Raw genomic sequence first — 8,063 nt, 5'->3', positions numbered from 1 at the left:
GATATAATTAATTTTTTGTTAGTTCACTTTAGGTCATTCCTCTCAGGAAAACACGTGACCATGTATTGTTAATCCGCATAGCATTCTTGGGAACTAAACACTGTAGCCAGATGGTAATAAATGTCTCAGATAGTAAATGGTTTGCCATAAAATTAGAGGACTAAAAATTCGGGAAAATGGAAGATTGTAGTGCAAATATTATGAACTGCTATGACAGTCCTGGAATTTCTAGCCCATCCATTTTGTCAAGCAACTATGCCTGTCTTTTCTTTGACTTTAGTTCTTTTTTTCAAGGCAAGGTTGAGCTAGACTCTTTTTAACCCCTCAAGCAGTGAGTCTCAGCTTCTTTGAGGCCACAGCACACATACTGGGTTTTAAGCTCCACAGTGGTCTGGGACTCCCTCAACGCTAGGAGAACAGAGGAAAAGGTGAAAGTGACTTCAGGTTTTGAATCCCCTCCTGAGCTCCACAGCACTGAAGGGGTTAGAGAAATCGCCTTCTAAGGGCTTAAGCAGCTGAGCAAAAGATGAAACTTCACTGGAAATGATACAGGGAGAGAGCAAAAGTGGGATGAGCAGGAAGGTGTTCGGGGGCGTGCCACTGCTCTCCTTGGCTCCCCTAAAGCCTCTTAGCGTGGTACTTTGATGTCTTTGTATTCCCTCTCTCCACTGCCTCCCTCTTTCCAGGCTTCATGTCAGTAACAGGAAAGGGAAACTGGGACAGAGGAACTACTGAGGGTTGAGATACCAAAATACAGGAAGCAGACAGGGAAGGCTTGTTCTTATTTTTCCCTATTTTTAAAAATTGGAGTATAATTGCTTTACAATATTGTGTTAGTTTCTGGATGTGTGACAAAATGAATCAGCTCCATGTATACATATATCCCCTCCCTCTTGGACCTCCCTCCTATTGCCACCCCCCCCCCCCCCAGGTCATCAGAGAGCCCCGAGCTGAGCTCCATGTGCCATGCCACAGGTTCCTACTAGCTGTTTCACACGTAGCAGCACATATGTCACTTCTGATCTCCCAGCTCATCCCACCCTCCCCCTTACGCACGCTGTGTCCACACGTCTGTTCTCTATGTCTGTGTCTCTATCCCTGCCCTGGAACTAGGTTCATTTGCACTGTTTTTACTTACTCCAGTTATTCACTGCTGTCTCTCTCTGTTGTCTTTATATGTCTTTTCCCCACAGAGGCTGTTTAACATAGCATTAAAAGTCTAGTTGTTGGAAGTCAGTTTGTCTATGCAAAATAGGTCTGTGAGGTAACAGGATCCTCAGTCTCCAGCCACCTGAGGACTATAGTCAGGGAAGGGAGAAATGCCGCAAATGGCAGTCAGCATCCACTGAGTGGCTGTCTTTATCAGGCGGGTAAGTAGCAGAATTAGACTGAGCAACCTGACTTTGTCCATCGGGGGCCAGAGAAGACCTAGCTGAGATTAGGAATCCACAGGCAAAGTGATAAGGCCACAAAGAGAAAGGGCTTCACACGTAGTTATTGTTGCCACTGCCCAGAGAAGAGTCTCAGCACATTAGCAGTGGGGCTGTGGCTGAAGTGTTGGCATATATTGTTTGTGTTCCCCAAAATGGTGTCATCGAGAGTCAGAAAAAGACTATGTGTGTCTGAAATAAAGCATAGAGAAATGAAGTTACAAACAAAAGGGCAGCAGCCTATTCATCAATGCACCAAGTAAAACACTGTCTGATTCTATGTCAGATAGGTGTTTTAACTTCCCTTTATTATTTTTAAAATATTTATTTATTTGGCTGCACTGGGTCTTAGTTGTGGCATGTGGGATCTTTAGCTGTGGTTGTGAACTCTTAGTTGCAGCATGTGGGATCTAGGGATCTAGTTCCGGGACCAGGGATCGAACCCTGGCCCCCTGCATTGGGAGCATAGAGCCTTAGCTGCTGGACCACCAGGGAAGTCCCTAAAATTATTTTTAAAACAATTTCTCACATCATCTGACAACAGTCCTATAAAGCAGGAGGGAAATTATTCCCACCCTCATTTGTCCAGAAGATCTGTGAAAGGCCCTGCCCAGGTCACTTGACAACTATCTCCATCTTTGGGACCAAGGACCACCCACTCACCCAGGCTGGGAACCTCATTTAAATTTCATGCCTGCCGTTTCTCCAAATCATCTATCAGTGTAGAACCTCATCACAAACGGTCTTACTGGGCACCTCTGGACCTTTGGTTTTAATTTCGTGACACCGACTAGATGCTAAATCATTGAAGGAAAGGACCAACCTCCTCTTCTTCCCTTATTTACTCCGAATTATGCTGTGGTGAAGGCTTAACACATTTTAACTGACTTGTCCAGAGCAGGAGACTAGAACTCAGGTTTCCAGTTCTCTTTCCACAAAGCCACTATTCCAGAAGCGAAAGCACTTATGCCTGCATACTATGATATTTTCCATGTTTAACCAGACAATGTGACCATTCTATTAGTCAAGGAGAATCAGAGTTATGTCTTCTCATTCGACACTCAAGGAAACTAGTTTGACTTTAGCTGTTCTTATAACCAATTTGACCACATTTGGAAAAAGAGATTATTTGTACTCAAAATCACTTCTTACATTAATACTTATAAGATATTTGAGGCTTTTTTCTGTTTTGAAAAAGAGATAGACAAATGGAAACTTTTTCTCTGGTTCTGACTGTGATTAAAAGTCATCTAAATGTTAATATTGTCTACTTTCTAGATACAGTCATCTGAAAGTTGAGGTAATCTGGTCTGGTTTCATTTATCAATCATGTTTTCATTTTAGTCTCTGTGGGATAATTTTGAATATTTGTGGAGTCATACATAGAGTTCCATACTTAGCTGTTGGGTATATAAATAGAACACTATCTTAAAAATACTTTGAACTGGGTGACTAATCCAACAGAGAGGTGAACCAACTTCAGCCTAAGTGGATTCTGCTGCTTTACAGAGGCTGTAACAAGTTTCCTCATCTCATTGCCGGTCACCCCACTTTTCTTTTGCACAGTTTCCTAGAGGTAGGGCCCTGGACCATTCTCTCAAAGGCCCAACACAGCTTCTATTTCTCAGCTAACCCACACTCAAGGCAGGAAGGTGTGAACAGTTCCGCGCCTCTTGTATGACAGGCCCAATTCAGAATGAGGGTGGTGAGAGGCGGTCCTGAGTGATGGCGGGGCCCCCGGGGGGACCAGGCAGCTTCCTTCAGTAGAAACGACTCCCTGATGCGATGATGAGTGAAGCATAGTCTGACCTGGTATTACCATGGCTTCAGTGCTGGCTTTGACCAGGCCATGACCCCTTAATCTTCTCTCTGAGCTGATTCTGATTGTGGTTTTTCTACATTGGTATGTTCTAGCCTATTTGAATACTGGCTTTATTGTGTGTTAGAATGTTTCTTTAATATGCCTTTGTATTACTGATTCTTTCATGTAAAAAAAATTTTAAAAAAAGAAAAAAGAAACTACTCCCTGGACCCACCACATTCCCTCACAATTTTGGAGAATTCTCTGGAGCAGATTTTGGCTCACCCTACCCAGGCCATGTTCTCGGCCCTCTGGATGAGGTATTTGTTATAGTTGTTGCTGCTGCTAAGTCGCTTCAGTCGTCCGACTCTGTGCCTTGGGACCTAGTAAATCCCAGGATAATTGGTTAGAGCCAGGCATCCCATTGAATGGTTCCCAGCTGATGACTGAACAAACTCACGAGGTAAGAACTTCCCTCCCCTTTTTACATTTGCAAAATCAAGGTCAGTAAGTATAGGTACTTGGCAAGGACCTATAACAAGTAAGTAAAAGTTGAAATTCAAATCCAGGGCCACATGGAGCCAAGCCAATACCGTTAACTATTGGGTTGGCCAAAAAGTTCATTCAAGTTTTTCCATAAGATGTTATGGAAAAATTCAAACAGCGTTTATGGTCAGCCCATTATTAAGATGTGTTGACTTCCATCAGGAGTTTTAGGTTTTATTTCCTTCCTAACACTACTTTTTTTTTTTTTTTTTAAGATTCAGGAGTTAAAATGTGTGGGTCATATAAGCGTGAGTTTATTTGCCTTATTTGCATTGTGTCTTGGCCAGGGTAGGGTAGAGGTTTTGTTTGTTTGATTGCTTTTGTTTTTTTAATATTTCCAAAGTCCATGGTTCAGTGCTATGCACAGTTGGTCCACAGTAGTGGCTGACGAAATACTGATGGAGCCATGTTTCATAAACACAGAGGTAGCAGAGATGATGGAACCCAGCTCAGACTCTGCCCCAGACTCTGGCCCCATTGGTAAAAATCACGTCCTTGACAGCACATCAGTATCTGTGGACATGGCCATGCCTGTACCTATTGTATACAAACAGTGGTTCAACCAACAACTGCCCTTCCTAGGCTGACATTTAGCCCTATGTAAACATTTCTTTTTTAGAACTGGCTCTTAATTCATGCATCCCTTGGTTTATCGCTAGTTTCTTGAGAAAATAATCTGTCGACATTTCTCCAGTCACGGGATAATGACTCAGGCCAGGGATCCGGGCCATTTTCTGGGCAGTAGCTGGACTTCTGGCCCCATCCTGTTAGGACCTGAGCCAGCACGTCACAGCGAGGTGCTCCTTCTACCTCCCCGCCACCCATGCCAGCCCTTCTGCTCCTCTCTCCCTGCCCACTCTTGCCTCTGTGGTTGCCAGAGTAACTATGAAAATATTACTCCACATGCTCTAGGAACAAAATGTCAGGGCACTTTACTATTGTTTTAATTTAAAAACTTAAGTGTTTAATATAACTCCAGCATGGAAGAAATTCTCTTACTGGCAGACAGCGCTCTTGGAAGAGCAGAGGTACAAATGCACTATGGATAGCTCAGGAGGAGCAAAGAGACCCAGGCTTGTTAAGAGAGCCTCAAGCCTCTGTCTGGCAATGACACTGTCTCAACGTCTCCCTTTTTCTGTTTCCTCTTTCATTCCTTCCTTTAAATCGATTTTGCTTAGTATATTGTTTCTCTCACTCTCCCCCTCCCTCCCCTACATTTTATGCTTATTAGTTATACCTCCATTTTATTAGTATTACTTTTTATATACTTATTAATTTTTGCTCACATTGAAAAGATACATCTTTAATTTATCACAGCTCAAACCTTCACATGCCTGTCTGCTAAGCTGCTTCAGTCCTATCTGACTCTTTGCAACCCATGGACGGTAGCTTGCCAGGCCCCTCTGTCCTTGGGTTTCTCCAGCCAAGAGTACTGGAGTGGGTTACTGTGCCCTCTTCCAGGGGGTCTTCCTGACCCAGGGATTGAACACACATCTTTTTATGTCTCCTGTATTGGCAGGCAGGTTCTTTACCGCTAGCACCACCTGGGAAGCCCAAACCTTCAAATAGTATCCTAGCATTTGGCACTTAGGATAAGAACCATGTTGCCGTAACTTCCATCCTTCACTCCCCCACCCTGCCCCTAGTCATCCTTTATTTTTGTCAAACATTTTACATCACATTGTAACATATTATAAACTCCACAATACCTTGTTCTTAGTTTTGCTTTAAACAGTCAACTATCACTGAAAGCAATTTAAAAATGAGAAAAATAAGAATCAGATCATGTTACTTCCTTACTTGAGACCTTTCAGCAGTTTCCTATTGCCCTTGGAATTAAATCCAAATCCAACATGTCTCACAACTTAAATCTAATTAGGGGAAGGGAACGTATTTCAGTATCTAGTTCCAGGCCGATTTCATGTGGTTCTCAAAACATGGTAGCTAGTTTCATTATTAACTTAATTTCTCTCTGTGTAATTTATATGCCCCAAAGAGGAGTAATAAACCTAAATGAGTACCTAGCAAAAAAAAAAAAAAAAAACACAACAAAAAAAAACTCCCTTCCTTCCTTCTTCCCTTTTATTATTCTTTACTGTTTCCCCACCCCCACCTCCTTGCTGTTATCTTCCAGAAAAAAACAAACAAATAAAAAATACCACTCTGCCACCTATTCATGTAGGATTTTTGTTGAAAAAATATGATCTTTTGGACTTGTGATGTATCTCATTTGTCTTGTGCTTTTAATAAGGTGCTTTGGAAAAGGTAGAGATTTTCTGCAAGTCATTTGCTCTTTTTCTCCTAAGGCTGCTTTCTTCACTGTCAGGGCTGTGTTTTCTGGTGGGAGGGATTGGTTTGTTCCTGTCTTCAGAACACTGAATTTAATTGTCTTGTGATTGCTGTTGCGCAGAGCTACTCAGCACCCGTTTCTCTCACCAGTTCAGTGAACAGCCCAGTATCTTCCCTTCCTTGGGGGCTCTGAAATGACTGCTTCTTATCCCAAACCTCACCCACCCCTGCTCTAGAGGAGGCAGTCCATGTATGGGCGATTGAAGCTCTCTGTTGACACTTACTGACCTAGTTTGCCATTTCCCCAGGGTTTTTCCTGTTCAGTCTGGAGGTTGCCCTCCTGAGCTTGGGTTTACCCCCTCGTGGTTCTCTGCCTCTGCCCCTGGCCTTTTCTGTCTGTCCAGCCTTTCCACCTACCCACTGAACTGTAAGGGCATAAACATCTTCGACCTGCATGACCTGATCCTCCTTCCAGACAGCGACCCCATAATACCCATTCCAGGAGAGTTCTTTGTTTCCTTAGGCGCTCATCCGTTCCTTCTTTCAATCGATGGCAGTTGGCTTCCTCCTATGTGCCAGGTCTTGGGGGAACTGGGATGCTTCGAGTACAATGAATTAGGTACCTCTCACAACCTGCTGGCCTTTCAGGGGTTATCACTGATGTTCTAACTTGGTTCTGCCTCTTCTAATTATGAGAACAGGGCTAGGGCCCCACCTCTCCCATTACTGATGATGCTACGTGGTAAGGATCTGCTGCTCAGTGGTTTTGCAACTCTCATGTCAGTCTGTGTATTGGTCCTGCTTGGTCTGTTTGGACTGCTGGTGTCCCCAAAACTTTCTGCCCACTGGGACCTGGGCTGCTTAATCAGCACATTTTATTAAAAGTAGCAAACCCTTCGTTCTCCCAGAAGCTCAGATAGAGATTACACATAGAGAAGAGCAAAGGTTCCTCATGCCATTTCAGAATTTCTACCTAAAGGCTTCAATTCCGTATTATTGTTTGATAATTTGTCCCCTTTATCTTCTCTGTTCTCTCTCTTTTTAATCAATATTTTCTTTATTGAAATATAGTTGACTTATAATGCTGTGTTAATTTCTACTGTATGGCAAAGTTATCCATTGCATGCATATGTGTTCAGTCACTCAGTCCTATCCAACTCTTTGCAACGTTATGGACTGTAGCCTGCCAGGCTCCTCTGTCCACGGGATTCTCCAGGCAAGAATATTGGAGTGGGTTGCCATTTTGTCCTCCAGGGCGTCTTCCCAATCCAGGGATCAAACCTGTGTCTCCTGTGTCTTCTGCATTGGCAGGTGGATTCCTTACCACTGAACCACAGGGGACGCTATACATACATATATATTATATGTGCATATATATTATATATGTTATATATATATTATGTACAATATTATATTATTATATATATTATATATATACACATTCTTTTTTAGGTTATTTTCCATTATTGTTTATCACAGGATATTGGATACAGTTCTTTGTGCTATTCAGTAGGACCTTGTTGTTTATCTCTCTCCTTGTAAAACTATTTTGAACAAGATGCCTAGTCTCTTGGATCAAAATTTCATCTTTCCTAGTTTCTTTTTTAAAATTTATTTTATTAATTTTATTTTTGTTGTTTTTTTAATTTTTATTTTTAATTGAAAGATAATTGCTTTATAATATTGTGTTGATTTCTGCCATACATCAATACGAATCAGCCACAGGTGTACCTATGCCCCCTCTCTCTTGAATCTCCCTCTCATTACCCACTCCATCCCACTCTTTTATGTTGTCACAGAGCATCAAATTTGAGCTTCCTCCATCATACAGCAAATTCCTACTGGCTATCTGTTTTACATACAGTAATGTATGTGTTTCAATTGTATTCTCTCAAATCATCCTACCATTTCTCTCCTATTTTCTATCTCTGTCTTTGTTCTACTTCTAGGAAATCTCATCTTCACTTGCAATATTTCTATTGAAATTGTTATTTTGG

At 42.1% G+C, this 8,063-nt stretch overlaps 1 non-coding gene across 1 annotated transcript; it reads left to right on the top strand.

The window, feature by feature from the left end:
* The first annotated feature begins 3,210 nt into the window (after positions 1-3,210).
* LOC139036117 (Z30 small nucleolar RNA) lies at positions 3,211-3,307 on the top strand. The gene has a single exon (XR_011488855.1). It is a non-coding gene; the product is annotated as a Z30 small nucleolar RNA (small nucleolar RNA).
* Positions 3,308-8,063: the final 4,756 nt, after the last annotated feature.

This window comes from Odocoileus virginianus, chromosome 7 (genome assembly GCF_023699985.2).
Source record: "Odocoileus virginianus isolate 20LAN1187 ecotype Illinois chromosome 7, Ovbor_1.2, whole genome shotgun sequence".
NCBI lineage: Eukaryota > Metazoa > Chordata > Mammalia > Artiodactyla > Cervidae > Odocoileus > Odocoileus virginianus.
Note: the sequence above shows the minus strand (reverse complement) of the source record. Positions and strands in the feature narration are given on the sequence as shown.